This window comes from Triplophysa rosa, linkage group LG11 (assembly GCF_024868665.1).
Source record: "Triplophysa rosa linkage group LG11, Trosa_1v2, whole genome shotgun sequence".
Lineage (NCBI taxonomy): Eukaryota > Metazoa > Chordata > Actinopteri > Cypriniformes > Nemacheilidae > Triplophysa > Triplophysa rosa.
The window spans coordinates 18,469,315-18,488,014 of NC_079900.1; the positions used below are offsets into that span (position 1 = coordinate 18,469,315).

At 38.1% G+C, this 18,700-nt stretch overlaps 1 protein-coding gene across 1 annotated transcript in view; it reads left to right on the forward strand.

The window, feature by feature from the left end:
- The first annotated feature begins 13,097 nt into the window (after positions 1 to 13,097).
- Positions 13,098 to 18,700, forward strand: part of baiap3 (BAI1 associated protein 3) — a 49,996-nt gene continuing 44,393 nt past the window's right edge. Inside the window, exon 1 of the mRNA XM_057347033.1 lies at positions 13,098 to 13,340. The gene's annotated coding sequence lies outside the window, so the exon portion shown is untranslated. The remainder of the gene's footprint in view (positions 13,341 to 18,700) is intronic.

The window sequence follows — 18,700 nt, forward strand, 5'->3', positions numbered from 1 at the left end:
GTTGTGTGGCCGCAAGTGTCAAATCATGAATGGATCCATTTCCAATCAGCTTTGGAAGGTAAGTACTTTATCATATTACCCCAGTACTAAAGGGACCGGTTATCCAAAAATGAAATTTGTCATTTGTTTACCCTCTTGTCATTCCAAACCTGAATAGTTTTCTTTGTGTTCTTCAGAAAGAAAGATATTTTGAAGAATGTTTTTAGCCAAACAACATTGGCCCCCATTGACTTCCATTGTATGGACACAAAATCACATTTCTCAAAATATAGTCTTTCTTCCACAGGAAAGTATTACCAATTTTATACAAGGTGAATTATGACAAAGCGGTGATGTAAACTATTGCCAGAAGTGGACCATTGTTTTCAGTTTACGTCTTTTTGTACAAATAGTAGGTTTTAATGCAATTACCAAAAATGCCAAATATTCTGTTATATCTTAAAGGGCAATCTGCTTATTCACACCAACACTAGATTCATCTTGTAATTTTGAGCACTGTATAGACAATCAGTCTGATAGATCAATTCCAAGTGCTTTCAGACAGACAGGACGAATGAAGTGAGGGACTGATGAGAGTCTTGCAACAGTGTCATTTATCTTGACTACACGGATATTGATTTTATTCTCAACATGCTGTATATGTATGTTGGTCTGTCTTTAAGCTCGCACTCAGCCAAGTATCAATTTGCTTAATGGTGGATCAAATTGGAGGTTGTTTTGTTGCAAGTAGAAGAGACTCTGTTTGTAATTTCTTTAAAGCACTACTTCAGCTTGTCAATGGGGAGCACCTAAATCTCACCTGTTGTATGGTGCAAGTTAATCAGCCCCATCAGATTTAGAAGATGCATTGTTCTCTGGGCCTGGAGCGTCCTGGCAAAGATCAGGACCCGTACTAGAAAGGGCAGTGGTTTACGTTTTAGTCTGGAAGGAATCTAACATCTAGGTATTGTGCCCATGGGAAAATGTCCCACATCTCCATTAAAGGTCTAACAGTGTCTTGCCCTGACGCCTGCACTTAGTGCAATAAAATGCTGAAGCTGGAGAATGTCCTTGCTAATTATGTACTCTTTATAAAGGTAATGTTTAATCGCACGGACAAACTCTGTAAGGTGTTCTTGCTGTGCTTGTTCTCAAGAGAATAGCAGCTTCCCGTTCTCGTGGGGGTCTTGGCAATTATGAATATTTTCAGCACGATTTTCACGTTCTGATCAGTAAGAAAACCAGCTACAAACTATTAGTGAGGAATAATGTCAGTGTGTGGAGAAAAAAGAAAGACCCGATGTCACATTTTACTCTGCTAATTGCAGGAGTAGGCCTAGAGCAGGGGTGTCCAAAGTCAGTCCTGGAGGGCCGGTGTCCTGCAAAGTTTAGCTTCAACCCTAATCAAACGCACCTGAACAGCTAATCAAGGTCTCACAAAGCAGACTAGAAACTTCCAAACAGGTGTGTTGAGCCAAGTTGGAGCTAAACTCTTTAGGACAGTGGCCCTCCAGGACCGACATTGGACACCCCTGGCCTAGAGGGTTTCTACAATAATAATTATTGGTGTAGAACTTTATTTGAAAGAATGATTTTGCCAAATTTTATGCACTAGATTTTAAACACTATTTCAGTGTGGGATCTTTAATTGTTAAAGCTTTTTAATACGAATTGAGGAATCACTGTTACATATGTAAACTTAAGTCTTCCACCTTTAAATATGATGTGTGTTTCAGAGCGCGTTTCATAAATAGTTATCTCATTTGGCAAAAAAAGCGAAAGCATGACAACATTTTTGTCCTGTTAGAGCCACCATAGTGCTTCGAAAGGGAGGGGGAGTGGTTGAGTGAGCCATTGGTTGCAATTTGCAACCTCACCGCTAGAGGCCACTAAAATCTTTACACAAGTATTTGACTTGTTTACTATTAAGCGATTCATTTTTAAGACGTCCACAGGGAACTGTTTTACCAACAACTCTGAACACCTCAGTCACTGCACAGTAAGGACTTGGCAACCATACACAACATCCTAGCTTCATGATGGAGAGTTTGCTTGGACAAGCACACCTCACGTTTCCTAGAAAATCTAAAATGTGTGTCTGGTTCTGGGTATTTTAAATTGCACAGTAGGTTTTTGGAACCAAGTGTGGCAAGCTGCATAAATGCAATACACAAACATCCTCAGACACATTTGAAGTCATTTGTGCATGTAGGAGGTCTTATAAATTGCCATCTTTGAGTAGCTGGTTAAATAAGATGAACACACAATGCAAATTATCCTTCTACAATGCAAATCATTAACCCTGCTACTATCTTTTTTTTACCTGTCTTCAGAAAAGTTAAGTTGTTATTCGTCTCCGCCTGGTTTCCATTTTGAGATCTGGACATTTTCCCGCCTGACGTCGGTTTAATTATAAATGTCATAGTTCCTCCGTAACCAGCATTGCTTCATTTAATACCCATTCAGGATTTGTTGAATGTAATGGGAAATTACACAAGTGTTCAAATATCATAATCAGCAGACCAAGGTGAAGAAAATACAGCCTTTTCTCTTGACAAAACGTGACTAAGGGCTGACATCTTGGTAACGCTTTACAAGTCTCATTATTTACATTTGCATTTTTGCCTTTATTAAACGAGGATTGTAATTTAAAATTGTTTACTCTTTTTAATTTATTGTACATTAACAGATATAACTTTGAAAAATGTATTCCTAAATGTTAAAATGAAGATGAATAAATGCTGTAGACTAAAAGTATTGTTCACTGTCATTTTAAGTAAACTAATACTGTTACCTTATTGCAACATACCTGTATTTACCAACATTTTAATGAATTTTACCCCAGGTTGTTGATGCACAAACTTCTCAAAGCACATTTAAACCAAAACACCCTGCTTGGTGGACCTTTCTGCAACAGGTCTTAAAAGTAAAGCTGTAGTTGTTTTAAAGATGCTGTGCCCATGGAAACAGACATTGTGAACCTTTTCCTCTGATCGAAAAACAACTGTGAACCAACTGGGGTCTAGCACACCTTACAATTTATAGCCGATATTATGTGGCTGTGTTTGAAAATTCTGCAATTTGTGGTTACGAAATGAATATTTGCCGGCGTGTTTTGCATATTTGTCATTTCAAAATGATGTCATTTGGCTGTTTACAAGGCAGCACTGTGTTATTCATTGACTTGCATGTGTTTGATGATTGTGAAGCCTTTGGAAATAACTCGATATTTGCTTGAATAACTCTTGAAATGTGATTCAAGCTTCATGCAGGTAAATAAGCAGACTTATTTAATTAAGAACGAGCACATTTGACTGCTGTTTTTAATAAACAAATGGCTTGTGCAACACTTTTATTTAGTAAATGGCAAAATAATCTTCAATGGCACAAATGAGGGAAGTTTGATTCGCCAAACAAACCTCAAAAACTTTGCAAATATATATTCTTTAGCATCCTACACTCAAAAAAATAAGGGTGCTTCATGATGCCATGCACAGCAAAATGCCAGTGTTAAAAAGGGTCAAATTAACTCTCCCAGTTTTTATATAATCCACACTTTGAGAGTGTGTAATTTGACCTTTTTTAACACTGGCGATTTTACTGTGTAGAATAACCTTTTTTTCATCTAAATGGTTCCATAAAGAACCTTTAACATCTGAAGAACCTTTCTGTTTCACAAAACAGAATTATAAAAAAGGTACCATAAAAAGGTAGGAGAGAGATGGTTCTTTAAAGAACCATTGACTTAATACTTCTTCATGGAAACATAAATGGTTCTTCTATCATCGCTGTGAAGAACCTTTTAAGCACCTTTATTTTTAAGAGTGTACATCTTTAAAAAAACATATTTTACACCTGATGCCATATTTGATTTTTTCCAATTATGTAATGTTTCGTAAGGCTTGGTGGTAACACTTTATAATACTGTTTCATACTTAATAGGTAGTTATGCAGGAACTAATGCAGAACAAATGGTTGCTGCATTAACACTGTAGTCATTACTGATAACTAATAAGGAAGAAAGATTAACTAACCAGTAGGTAACAGCATACCGAAGTTTAAGGTAAGTAACAATTAGTTACTTATTACTTATTTAATAGTCATTAATGACAACTAAATGCTGTATGTCTCCCGCAGAACTATACAATAACTAAGACTCATTTAAAATAACTACCTACTAACTACTTATTAACAGCTGCTAAAAATTATGTCAATTAAACTAGTTATATATAATCTTGATTACTATTAAAAATACAGTTTCAACCTATGTTGTTTACTTTCAATTAACTTCATTATTTTATATCTCTAAACTATTTTCCAATATTGTCCTCATCAAGATTTTATTTTTCATATCATATAAATGAAATAAATCGAATGAATCTTTATCCTTTTTTCTATTTTATTTATTTTAAAAGAAAGAAACTTAAGAAATACACCTCCTAATCACTGCATCATTAGCCAACTTACCTCACAAACATATCTGACATATCTCTCCTTGTTGCTTATTATGAGTCTTGTGGACAATAGCTGAAGAGTTGTGTTTTCATTATTAACTATTAAGAAATTCTTGGTAACCCATTAGTAATTATTAAAAAAATAGTATTTCTCTGTTCTTACTGAATTATTCTGTTAAAATCATAGTGACTGTTTAGTAATTACTCAGGTCTTATCACAACAGTATTAAGTAATTACTTATGATCCGGAACCGTATTATAAAGTGAAAAACATGATAACATTTTAATAATTACTCAGGTCTTACCACAACAGTATTAAGTAATTACTTATGATCCGGAACCGTATTATAAAGTGAAAAACATGATAACATTTTAATAATTACTCAGGTCTTACCATATTAGTATTAGGTAATTACTCATGGTGGATTATAACAATTATAAAGTGAAAATCATGATAACCCGGTAATAAAAAAGTAGTTCTGGGGTATATTCCAAGTATTACCAATAAATAAAACTGTACTGTTGAAACAAAAGCTTGTAGTGACTAATTTACCACCCACACATACACACACACCTGAATAGAGCTGACTTTTATGGACACAACAGATACATTTTAATAAATACTATCAAAAACTGTACAGTTACACAATAGTCAATGCAATATATGAAATTTAATATGGTTTTATCGCAGAACTTAACATATCTGACACAAAATATTAACTGTAAATGCAGGTATCGGTTTCCAGTTGTTTCTGTGAATCACAGCGCCTTGTTTGCAGAGATGGCAAAAGTACACACATCCTTTACTTAAGTAGAAGTACAGATACTCATGTTTAAAAGTACTCAAGTAAAAGTTGAAGTACTGACTAAACTTGTTTACTCAAGTAAAAGTTGAAGTACTGACTAAACTTGTTTACTCAAGTAAAAGTTGAAGTACTGACTAAACTTGTTTACTCAAGTAAAAGTATAAAGTATGGGCTCTAAAATGTACTTAAGTAAAAAGTAGCCAATACTACTACCTGTTTTAGAGTCACGCTCCTACCTCACAACTGAACTACCATTATGTAGAACACAAGCATAAAAAAGACTGATGGAATAAATCTATTTGCCACTACCTAGGTAGTGGAAAAAAACACAAATTTATAATACAATTATGATGTAAGATAAGAGTGTAAAGGACAAGCGTATTGATAATAATTGTGACAGAATTCCCTTTGTCTCAAGTTCTCAACCATAATTTTAGCTATTCTTTGTGTTGCCTTCCGCCTTGGTCCGTGGCAGCTTCTTAGACTACTAGCCTATGTCTGCGATGCGTAATAGCCAGGAAATGACTGTTTGGTACTGTGATTGTCAAAACATTTTATAACAGAATTTCACTGCTTTCAATTTTAGATTAACTGTCCCTTTAAATTTTAAGCACAGACCATTCATGGACATATCATTATACAAAGGTTGTAGACACTTGGGAGATCTTGTCAAAAAGAGAAAACTGAGAAATAAAGAGATAATTAATTAGGCAAGTCAATTTACTTGGTAACCATTACTGTTTTTCTCGATTGGTTAAACACATTTCTTGAAATTATGCCTCGCTTTAAAATATTAAATGTTTAGCCTCTTACATTGTACGTTACACTCGTTCAACATTAAAACTGATGTCAGTGTTGCTAGATTAGGTGGATGATTTCCAGCCCAAAGGCTCACTAAAACCTACTCACTCCAACAAAAACCAGCCCAAAATTTTAACTTCCAAAATAATGTGATAGTATTTTATTGCAATGTCAATCAACGTTGATAAGGATCGTTTTTTATTTCCTTATAATTTTAATCATGACAAGATGAAAAAATATAATAAAAATCAGGAAAATAGATCAAACAGATCAAACAAGGCAAATGCATTAAGAAAATTAGAAAATAAGACTAATAGGATATGTCCAGAAACCACTTCAAATGGCAATCAGGAAATTAGCACATTTTTGTGCAAAAGTGCCCACTATAATTAGTTCATCGAAAGCAACGCAATGAGCAGGTATTTTTCACTCGTTCATGAACTTAACGCACACACCACGATAGCAAAAAACATGCAATTCATACATACTAATGAACAACAGCAACAATAATGCGCTTACCTTAACGAGCTGCCTTAACTTCTGACAGAACTACAGTACATCTTTCGTGAAGTATATGTTTGTAGAACATGCGAATAGCTAAATTACATATTTAAAATCTGGTCCTTTCGCGCTAAAAAACCCTACCATTCACGAGTCACCACATGATGCGGAATATCACGCTCGAGATCTGAGAACAGTTACTCCGTCTTCTTTGATTTGATTGGTCACCGCTTTGCTCTGTAAACAGTAACTCCCGCCTTCTTACATTTGATTGGCTAGTGGCCACCTCACACAGCGCTTCGGCTTTTAGGCAGACCTATCATTAGGTTGAAAAAGTCACGCAATGACAAGAAATAATATTGATTGTGCATCAAATACAGATTAAAACTAAAGTAACGAGCCTGGTTTGAAAATGTAAGAAGTAGAAAGTAAAAAGTCGTCAGAAAAATAAATAGTGGAGTAAAGTACAGATACCAGAAAAATCTACTTAAGTACAGTAACGACGTATTTGTACTTCGTTACTTCCCATCTCTGCTTGTTTGCTTCTCTTTTCTGTAGCTTTAATCTGTTTGCATAAAGACATTAGCGATTGCATGTTGAATATATCAATATAAAGTAAACTGCACAACAGGTCTTTTTCATTTTAGATGCGCTTTAGCGTTTCAGCAGCGTTCAATCTGAACACGCTGCTGCTGTGACTTCCGCATACGGTGATGTCATTTTCATGCCCCTCCCCCTTAAAGTAACAGTGCATTATTTGTAGTATTTTAGTACTGTAACGATTGATTGACAAGAAAAACTTTCCGTTTTACCACAGAAACATTACAGTGATTAAGAGGGGGATTCTTTTTTTTACTATTTTTGGTTGAAAGGCACAATAGATTGATTTGTTTTAAATCAATTAAAATTAAAATATCACAGTATTGAGATTTCTACGAAATTCCCAAAAGAATTTGTTAAAATTCATTTCAACTATTCATATAATTAATTCTAATACCAAATATCTATCTTTAATAGGCTGCTTGCTGGCAAAATTATGTTTAGCAACTCTTAATGAGTATGGATAGTTATTTTAAATGGGTCTTAGTTACTGTATAGTTCTGCGGGAGACATACAACATTTAGTTGTCATTAATGACTATTAAATAAGTAATAAGTAACTAATTGTTACTTACTTTAAACTTCGGTATGCTGTTACCTACTGGTTAGTTAATCTTTCTTCCTTATTAGTTATCAGTAATGACTACAGTGTTAATGCAGCAACCATTTGTTCTGTATTAGTTCCTGCATAACTACCTATTAAGTATGAAACAGTATTATAAAGTGTTACCGGCTTGGTCATGATTGCTTTAACGGCATTAAAGAAACCCTTAGTACCTTATGAATGATTGCAATTATACAGAGATGGTGTGCATATTGCAGTTCTGACATTAAAAGCTTGAAGTGCGTTCTGTGTGGAAAGCTTGAAAGAAATATTTTCATTTGATCCTTTCAAACTGGGTTGCATTTGAATACAAAACAGTACACAGCTCCACAAGTGGGCTGGTGGAAGTGGAAACCTCTAGAGCTTCAAAGGACCCATCAATTGCGGCAACAGCGACTATTTATAAAGTGCAGGTCTTAATTCTTCATATTAGTATTTGCAGGAACACAACACAAAAACATCCCGTTCAAATCCGGCCACATAAAGTGATAATCATTTACTCACCTTCGAGTTGTTACAAATCTGCATACATTTCTTTGTTCTGATTGTTACGGTCTAAGGTGAACACAGAAAGATGTTTGGAATAACAAACAGATCTCAACACCCATTGACTACCATAGTAGGAAAATTTACTTTATCATTTTTTTTGTTCTGCTGAACACAAAAGACATTTTGAAGAATGTAGGACAGCAAACAGTTTTGGGGCACTTTTGACTACCATTGTTTTTTTTCCTACTATGGTAGTCAATGGGTGTTGAGATCTGTTTGCTTATAAGCATTATTCCAGATATATTTGTGTTCATCAGAACAAATAAATGTATACACATTTGAAACAACTCGAAGGTGAGTAAATGATGACAGAATTTTCATTTTTGGGTGAAGTATTACTTTAATGAGAGAATTCAGAGAGAACGAACCTTGCATGATGTATTGTCAATAGTTGTGTCTTCATGTGAAGCACCTCAACATGGGTTAATGGCTTGATACATGCAAACTCGTGGTGTCATTTATTTTACCACTTTTAACATGTTGTATTTGTCTGCAAAATATTTGTCAGATGTTACTTTTGCGCATGAAGAAAATAAATATTACTCAATAGCTCATTTTTATAGTCCCGTAACATTCTTGGTTGCCAATCCTCGGTCCATGTCCACTATTTAAGCTTAAAAGCATGGCTGTGAAATCAATGAAAGTAAACAACCCCACATATTTTTCTGCCCAGGTAAAGCAACCTGTTCTCACTCCCGACTCGTCATATATTATTTCTATGGCGTTATTATAATGACAAATGTCGCGAGCGCATTATTACAAGGCGAGAGCGCATTCTTGTCATACGAGCGCGCGAATCTCTCCGCTCGCACGCCGATTTCCTTTGCTCGTGCACAAAACTGGACGCGCGCTTTCAATTATACGCTGCTCTCTTATGAATTTTCTCTCCTCTCGCTCAGTGAGCGTGTGCGCACTCAAAATGCGTTCCGTGCGTCCACGAATCTTTTGGTACTCTTGCTCTCGAGAGGTCCTCCTGTGTGTTCCAGGCATTATAGGCTGTCAAAAGTAGTCAACCAATCAGGGATAGGCTTCCACGGCGGGCCAATGAAAACGCGACCTCTTACATGGCATCTTATTGGTTGAAAGTGACTCGACGTTTTCAACGAAGCGAGATGGATCCACCACGTTCTCAGGTAACAATATTAATATATTTGATGCAACATTATTAGTCAAATGTGTATTAGAAATGAACGGGGCATTAGGATGCTTTGTAGGCTACATATAAACATCAGTTTAACTACCATGTTATTCAGACAAAACAGGCCAACACCCTCAAGTTCATGTGGTCCTCATGCATGTCCTACACTAAACATAGTATTGTCAAAATAGTACTAAATTGATTACCGAACAATTTAGATTGGTGTCTTAAGTTAGCTTTATTCTAAAATAATATTTACTACAAGTAACGGTACATATCAAAACAATAATAGCACTGGAGCATTTGGAAAATCATATAATATTCTATACCTATTTGGTTATGCATTTAATGCGTTTGCAGACAGACACTGTAAGTGTTCTGCATTCAGTGTTCCAGAAGTTCAGGGCATAAAACTGAACTTCTATGCAATATACCAAACGCTCCCTTACCGTTCATTTATAATATACATTTGATTAATAATGTTGCATCAAATATATTAAAATTGTTACCTGAGAACGTGGTGGATCCAGAGGCGTATTAAGACCTCATGGTGCCCCCCATCCACCCACCTACCCACACGCAAGAATCCACTCATTAAAAGATTTATATATTAAAAGATTTTATAAGAATGAAACTCAGCAATTTACAATATACTATTTTACAAGAATTACACATTAACATGACACTTTTGTAGAAAAGAACACGAAAAACAACACTCTTCATCAAGCATTTTTAACAATTAGGCCTACTGTAGTTAAGAGGTCGCATTTTCATTGGCCCGCCGTGGAAGCCTATCCCTGATTGGTTGACTACTTTTGACAGCCTATAATGCCTGGAACACACAGGAGGACCTCTCGAGAGCAAGAGTACCGAAGGATTCGTGGACGCACGGAACGCATTTTGAGTGCGCACACGCTCACTGAGCGAGAGGAGAGAAAATTCATAAGAGAGCAGCGTATAGTTGAAAGCGCGCGTCCAGTTTTGTGCACGAGCAAAGGAAATCGGCGTGCGAGCGGAGAGATTCGCGCGCTCGTATGACAAGAATGCGCTCTCGCCTTGTAATAATGCGCTCGCGACATTTGTCATTATAATAACGCCATATATTTCCGCTCGGTCAGCGCCCCACGGCGTCACTTTTGAACGCGCAGGGTACCTCTTTGGCGTCGTTTTTCGACGAACAGGGAACTGCGTTGCTGTTTGCTAAATTCTCCAGACTGAGATGCGTGCAATTCTTAGCATTTCATAATTATTTATGGTTTTAATATTTTGTAGCACGTAACCATTTCTCAACCATATAAAACACAGCACGCGAATAAAAGTACAGTCACAGGTAGTTATTGCACAAACTGACCAAAAGCTTTACAAAGTGTTACAAACAACTCGTTTCGCAGAACTTTTTGCACCGAAGCCGTACGATAACTTTACATGGAGATGCCGTGCGTGTCCGAGAATGCATGAGGTCGGCACCCATTTTAAGATAAACCGGAACAGCTAGATGCAGTCGGTTGCGGGAGCCAATACCGTTTCACGTTCAAAGCCAACGAAATGACGAGACGGTCACGAGACACGGGAGAGCCAATGGAATCGAAGCTGACGTGACTGCCTCTGGCGGCAATTTTTGAATGTCGTCGTTCACCGGATCTGTGATTTACTCCGGAAGGTGATCGCTTTCACTTCTGTTCCTCATACAAATCGACCGTTTCGCGTTGGTACCCTTGGAATATCTGTATTTTTGAACGACATTGTGACTGCTTGTATTATGTGTTTTATATTACGATAAATAAACTGTTACATTACTTGCTCAAACTGCCTGAATAGCGTCATGGAAACGCAATTATCCTGGCCATTAAACTTAAATTAAACATCATCTTTGCAAATGATATCTAATATACATTTTCACAATGATGGTAAAATTGGCGTTGCCTTCACGCCAAAAAACGACGCTAAGGGAGTACCCTGCGCGTTCAAAAGTGACGCCGACGGGCGCTGACCGAGCGTAAATTTGTGACGGGAATGAGGATGTGTTGCGTAAAGCCGTTACCAGCGTCTTCCAGCCATTTCGAAATTCTCTGCCAAGAGAAGTTGCCTGGCTGGTGCTTTGTTTTATAGGCCGTGGTAAAGAATAATTTCAGTGTACTGAGAGGCACCTCACCCCAGCAGCTACGTAGTACGTAATTAATGTGTCCGAGCCTATTTATAGTAGAAAGGCGATGGAGACGTGGGTGGTGTGGATGGGTGAGGGGTGCCGTTGGGGGCAGGGAGCGAGGAGTGATCCGGTGGCCAGTGACACCTTGCGTTGCCTCGTAGTCGGGAATTCCGAGGCTTCATCTGTAGATGACTTGATTCTTGCCTTTCGATTTTATCAAGTTCGAGATATATTTAAAAAAACTTCATGCAAGCTTCAAGGATTGGCTTTGTAAACAACCTGATGCTCAGCTTCAGTCCAAAAGCTCCGGTGTGGGACATGAAATGCAATTAACAGCCGACATTTGCCAATGATTGCGCTTTAATTTTTTTAATTGACTTGTCAGAGCTGTGTATTGAGAATGACGTTGGCAAGTCCAATAGCTTTGTTGACATTCGTCTGTGTAATTTCACACGCTAGGAGAGTCTATAACTCAATCAATAATCAATAACTACAACAGCTTGTAATAATCACGCTTGGAGGATCAATTTGAAAGAGAAATTTTTTTATATTTTTGATGGTCTTTGTTCAGTGCAGGTCATTTTTCTCTTGTATATCGGAGGAGTAATTTGCAAAGACTCCCCAATGTTCAGTGCTTTGGCCCCACTGACTGAGAGCGTCACGTTTCATCATGAATTCGCACGTATGTGTCTATAAACAAGGCATTCGCACGTTGGCTCTGTGACGGCATGAGTCACCGCACTTTTGAGAGCTCGGGTCCATGGTTCTGTTTAACTCATGCTAATAAATCTCTCTTCTACCATCTGCAGGATAGCACCTCCTCCTACTGTTTTGCCTAATTGGAACAAAATAGAGGAGACCTACATAAATGCCAAGCCTCGGCTGCTTTTTTTTCATTGGGCTCCAGTGGAACAGCAGTGAAACAATAGTCTACAGGTTTCACGGAGGTTCTGCAAATAAATTTGCCCTATTTTGTGAGATGCTGGCAAACCCTAGCAATTATTGAGCTTCAGGATGATTTATAAAACTGTATGCGGTCCAGCCTTTGATATTGGCAGGCAATACTGATGCAGCTCACACAGGGTCTGTTGTGCTCCATATTAAGCTAAATAAAAAACTACAAACCCTTTTTTATGTTGTTCGGTTTTAGATTTAGTACTAATATAAACATGCTTATTGTTCCCACTGCTTTTTAAGACCAAATGTTGAATGCTCCCTCAAATTGTAAGTCACTTTGAATAAAAGCATCTGCTGTTTGAATAAATGCAAATGTGACGTAAATGTAAAATTTTTCACACTTTCTGCACTATAGATGCTGTGTACTATGTGACTAAGTAACCAGCATATATGTTGTTTCATCACAATGCCCTCAGACAGGCATACTTTTGAGGTCTGCACATAAACAAATGTGTAAATATTCTCTTGTTTTAACACTAAAACAACGTGGAGGAGCTCTTTTTTCTTCACAGAGCTGACAGCCCCTCAGCAACAGCTCCAGGCATGCAAAGTGGTCTTTCACTTCCCTTGACCATATATGGATTATACCGGTGCGCGCGAGGGGAGAGGAAAGCATCTCGGAGAAATTAAAACGTTTTCCTGTCATCAGATGAGGACAAATTAACGTTCATTGCTAAATTGACATCTCCCATCTTAAAGGGGTATACCAGCGAGCAGTCGCGTAGATTTCCATGGGCGAAGAAAAGTCTGAGGCGCACACAAACAGTCGCACGAGCATCGCGCATCAGTGAATGAGAGATCCACAGGTGAGCTGCTTCATATTTATCTGGATGTGTTTTCATTTATAACGCATGCATTGTTTAACATTGTGAATTATCGGTCAAATTGATGTGATGTGTTATTTGTTTTATTCTGTTTTCTAAGTGCGCAAGTTAAAAACACACGTTGTTTGTCTTGCATTAAACGTGTCTATATGCTATTGAAAGATTGTTCTATTACTCTTAACTAGCCTACATTGTTTTATTATTAATCGGTTTGTTGTGAATTGTATGCCAATTTCAGTGACATTTAAAAATGATTTAAAGTTGATCTTTCTGACTGGTTGTGCATAGTTTATGTTTTTTGCCACCTGTACCCATGTCGAAACAGATGTTATGGATGCTGAAGTAGCGCTCGTAGGGCGCAGTTAAAAGCAAAAAGATTTTTTGCAGAATAGCCTAACTGACAACGATTTGGCATTAAAACAAAACTATCAGGTTGCTTTTAACACATTTAGTAGCCTATACGCAAAGAACAACAATTTGACGAAAGTAGTCAAATATGGCATAATGTAGCCTACATGGTTAAGTTTTGTTGGTCTGTTTCTTTTCAAGTGCATTTGCTTATTGTTATTAAAGTAATAAGACTAAAAACATCTTCGTTTTCTTTAAAACCTTGCATTTTTTGTGAATTGTTCTCATTCTAAAAATATGGAATGGTGAAAAATGCAAAGGTAAATACTCATTTGAATGCTAACACGTATTTTATTTTACCCCTGGGAGATGCTTTGATGGTGCAATGGTCCACGAGGGAGTTAGTTGCCAAGACAACAGCACATATAGACACAAGACAAGGTTGACGATCCAAGAAGCAAATTATGTATCAAGTGAGGTATATGTATTTAAACACAGCAAAGAGTGCAAAAACTTGTCAGTTGTCAAAAGAATCACTGAAATTGTAATACTTAACCACTTCTTAAGTAGTTTGGTGAAAGGGGATTATTCATCAAACACATTATTGAATAAACAATTGCATCTTTGTTTGTCTGAGAGAAATAAATTTGCTTGCAAGTTGCAAATAATTTCATGTTTGTCTTTCCTATTCATGGTTGCTTAAATTCTCAAGAACATTAAAATTTTGTTGAGGCATTACTTTTCTTTTACATTCCCCATAGAGAATAAAACAGTCTCCCACAGCTTGTCCCACAGTAATTGAATGTGAAAGCACCGACTTTCCTTTAGTGATTGACAGTTTAAATCTGTGCTGTTCTTAATGGGGGCTCGAGCAGACGTGTGAGAAGAGAGGTGAAAGGCAGCACTCCTTCTGTCAGTTGTAGGCTGTAAAGACCTTTCTGGAGTTACAGAAAAACATGTGGAATTGCATTACTTAAAAAAACCTCTTTGTACTTTAATGTGCTGAAATCATGCCATGTTGTTGAGTTTAAGGGTCCTTTGACTCAAACCATTAGAGCTGTTGACTTTCTCATATCTCTTTAAAATCACGACGGCTCGACATGATTTACCCCTTATTTTACCAAATAATCAACTGGCACACTTTAGTGAGAATGAAATTTCACTGTCTAATTTGAGAAGTGTTTTCTCAAAGTTGCTGTTGACTTGAAGTAAGAGATTTTCAACTTTCTATGTTTAATGAAAATTCATTGCAGCTTTCAAATACAAGATCATCAGACCAAACTAAATTTGCACTGATATTATTAAATAAGTTGGTTATTTATCAGTTACTTATATGAACTTGCCTACACAGCATGACGATTGTTGACCTGAGTGTGATTTGATGCACATTGAACAAAAACGAGTAGAAAACATTTCATTCAAAACTGAAAAGTTGAAAAATGTATTAAAATATTTAAGTCTAATTTTCTATTCTTTTAACAACTGTCTCTTGAAATGAGTCAGTGATTTGAGTCTTCTGTCCAGATGCTGATTTCAAAACCAGTCAATTTCTTGTTGCCATGGTGGTTCGGTTGCTGATTTTACGAGGTAAAGTTTTTGGAACAAAGCAAACATTTCCCTCACTGTCAGTGCTCAGTTACACAACAACCTCACAGGGACAGACTGTGTCATCTAACGTCTATGCAATTTGTTCCATCACATGGTGAGCGTAAACGCATGTAAACATCTCAAACGTCGCCTTGAAAAACAGAACTACAGCCCTATTCTTCACGTTCGATCGATCGCAATTGCAAAATGTCTGACTGACGTTAACGTTGATCAACACTCCAGATTGGCTCTTTGGAAATGGCCTAGTGGGAAATAAGCTGGCATATCTCCCCTGATGGCCCTACACCTTTATCAGAGCCTTGAGGATTATTGGCCCTTATCGGCTCCTAGATCGTAATGATATGTGCCCCGTTTCCTCCCCTGTACCACCTCCCCCATCTGACTGACTTCCCTGTGGAAGACCTTTTGTTTCGGCACAACACGAGCAAACCTGTGTCACATACCTGCAGCATCAGCCCTGAACTCACGAGCGCCTGTCTGTGTGCTGTCAGTCAGGTTCAAAACCTGACGGGATGTTGCCTCACGCTTTCACAGAACGCTCTCACTCCGGGGAAAAGCTGGGGCTATTCCACACCCACACAACCGATGGTGCTGGCACACTTCAAGAATTGTGCATCTGATAAAGCCGAAGGACTGCATTGATTGAATTACACTGTGGCTTGGCAGGTTCAAATATTAAAATATGTGTGTGTATATCGTTTCATTGCCGATGTGGAAAATGGCACTCTTACAGGCAACCTTTAGCCGGCCATTCAGAGCTTCATAATGAGAAGGACACTTGACATTTCTGCAATTTAGAAAATATTGGAGACACGGTCATGGGCTGTCTCATAGTGCTTATCCAGAAAGACTTCATTGTGAGAGAAGAGAGCTGTGATTGTATCTATGACAATCACAGGGTTTGCCATCACAGATTATAATGAAAACCTACTGGACTGGTTTGCTCAGAGCAACCTGAAAAATAGGAAATAGTGAATAGGTAAGGGAGAGCTGTCTACCAAACGTAGCACAACTTTTGTCACGTGACTGTCCATCATATACATTATATATGGGAGGATACAGGATAAGAGCTTTAATGTTGTGAACCGGAAGGCACGATCAACTTTTAGAATTTTTCTGAGAGGAATGAAATATTAGATGAGGAAAAATAGAGGGCGAGGCTTGTTTTTATTTACCGCAAATTGATAGACTGATAGTTGAGGGGATCAAACTGACATCATCTTAGCCGTTATAAAACGACTATAAACCAAGGCTTCAAATCACTTGTTGCTTTTATAAACAGTTATTCCATGTGAATGAATAATGAAAGAATCATATGAGATGATCTACTTAGTGACCTTTGGGTAGTGCGGCACACATCTAACACACAACATATACATACTAGGAATGTCTCATTGTAGTCAGAAAGGTCTTCTTTCTTGACTGGCATATCTTGGCAGGAAGAACTTGGCACAAATAAATAAGGGCTGAGGAATGGGCGCTGGTGCAGTTTGTGTGGCATAGCATTGAAAGCATTATTACAGCAACCCTTCCTCATTTCACTTGACAAAAAACATCAGGATAACTGTCACGATTGTCGTGGTGGAAGAACCCAAATGCAGGCAGACGTGAATGCGGGGGGTAACAGAAGACTTTTATTAACAAATAAAAACAAAATAAAAACCCACGGTGGGGCAAAATACAAGAACAAGAAAAAACGATAAACTAACACAGGACGAGGACTAACTAAACACTATACTGAATAAAACACTAGACGAACTAAACTAAACTAAACTAAACTAAACACTTACTGGGACGATGAAACACGACAGGGACAGGTGACAAAGGATTCTTTGGACGAGAGACCAAGACGAACTGGATACAACATGTACAGAAAACAATCCTCGAGCACAAGACAATGAAACATGAGGCATTATATGGGGGAATACAAACGAGAGATAATGACACAGGGCAGATGAGGGTAATGAAACACGGACGGGAAGCAATACATGAAACGTGAGGGGCGGGGCTAATGACGAGACACTGGAGAGAACGCATATTATTGTCAAAAGGACAATAATATGTTTCTCTCCACACATAACCAAAGACTTTGTCATGGCTCTGCCTCAGGACCAGGAAATCCAAGACTAGGTGAGGCAGAACCATGACAAACTCATCTATATGTATAAGAGTGAAAATCTATAGGACAAATCAGTCGCTCAGTCCCTGTATATGAATGACGGTGAGAAATGTATGAGAAGGAACATTATGAAATCAATAAAACTATTTTGTAACAATCAGAGGTATTGAAATTGATAAAGTCTAATATGATGGTCCTTCACTGCATGTCTGAGAAGAGCAAAAGATGGAAGCATAAATGTAATATTGCTTATCTGATGGCAGCAGCTTTAACTTTTACTTCTTGTGAGTTCAGGAATGTGGATCCAACAAAACCAAAAGATGTTAACTCTTTCCTCAAAATCCCCTTTCACCATCACCGGCTTAACTGACGAAAGGTGACAGAAGCAAAAACAAGAGCATGCTTTGTGCAGCTTTTGTCGAATCCTGTGTACCTGCGCTGGCGGCTCGTCTCTCTGCCGTTACCATAGAGACCCCTCCATCCCCAGTGGAGAAGCCTTTGACTGCCAGGTTTTACCATCTCTCTATTGAGCAACGGTGTCACTCATAGCACAAGAGTCTGTGCAAGGGACAGAGCGGGGACCACCAGTCGGAACGCCAGTGGTCCCTTGGCAGCCGTTGCGTTGTGTTGGTTAGCATGTCAGTTCTCACCATTCATGGGAGCTGATGACTGAAACGGAGTGACATCCAATTCAGATGGCGCCATGCGTTATTGAAATGGGTTCCCGTGGGAAGCAGCTGCTCGCCGGCCTGGTGCTAATTGCCACCGGTAAGAGCGGAGAGCTCAGGTGAACACATATCTTTCAATGCGCAGCACTCAATTCCAGCACGGCAACCGGTGGAATGTGCGCTGTGTGGGGACAGACGCTGTTGTTCTGCATAACCACATCGCTTTGTCTGATCCCCGATGACTTTTAATGCATGTCTGGTCAAATGATGAGGATGTGATAAAGTCTTTTCCTCTTGTCCTGCAGAGTTATTCTCGCTGAGGGATGTCAGACATGAGCTTGAGCTTCATGAACCCTGGAAAACAATCTAGACCAGTCAGTGACCAGATCAGTTAAAGGGAGTTTCAACAAATGAAAATTTCCTAAATCACAACTAATAAGCTCTCCCTATTTTTCATAAACATTTACTCAGTGACACGTCAGAGGGGACCTGACCCTCCCGGCTGAGACTGGTTTCTACCGAGGTATAAAGTAGTATAGCTAAAGTAGTGTTCTATAAACACCATGCACTGTGCTGTGTTTTACCTTATCTGTGTTTTT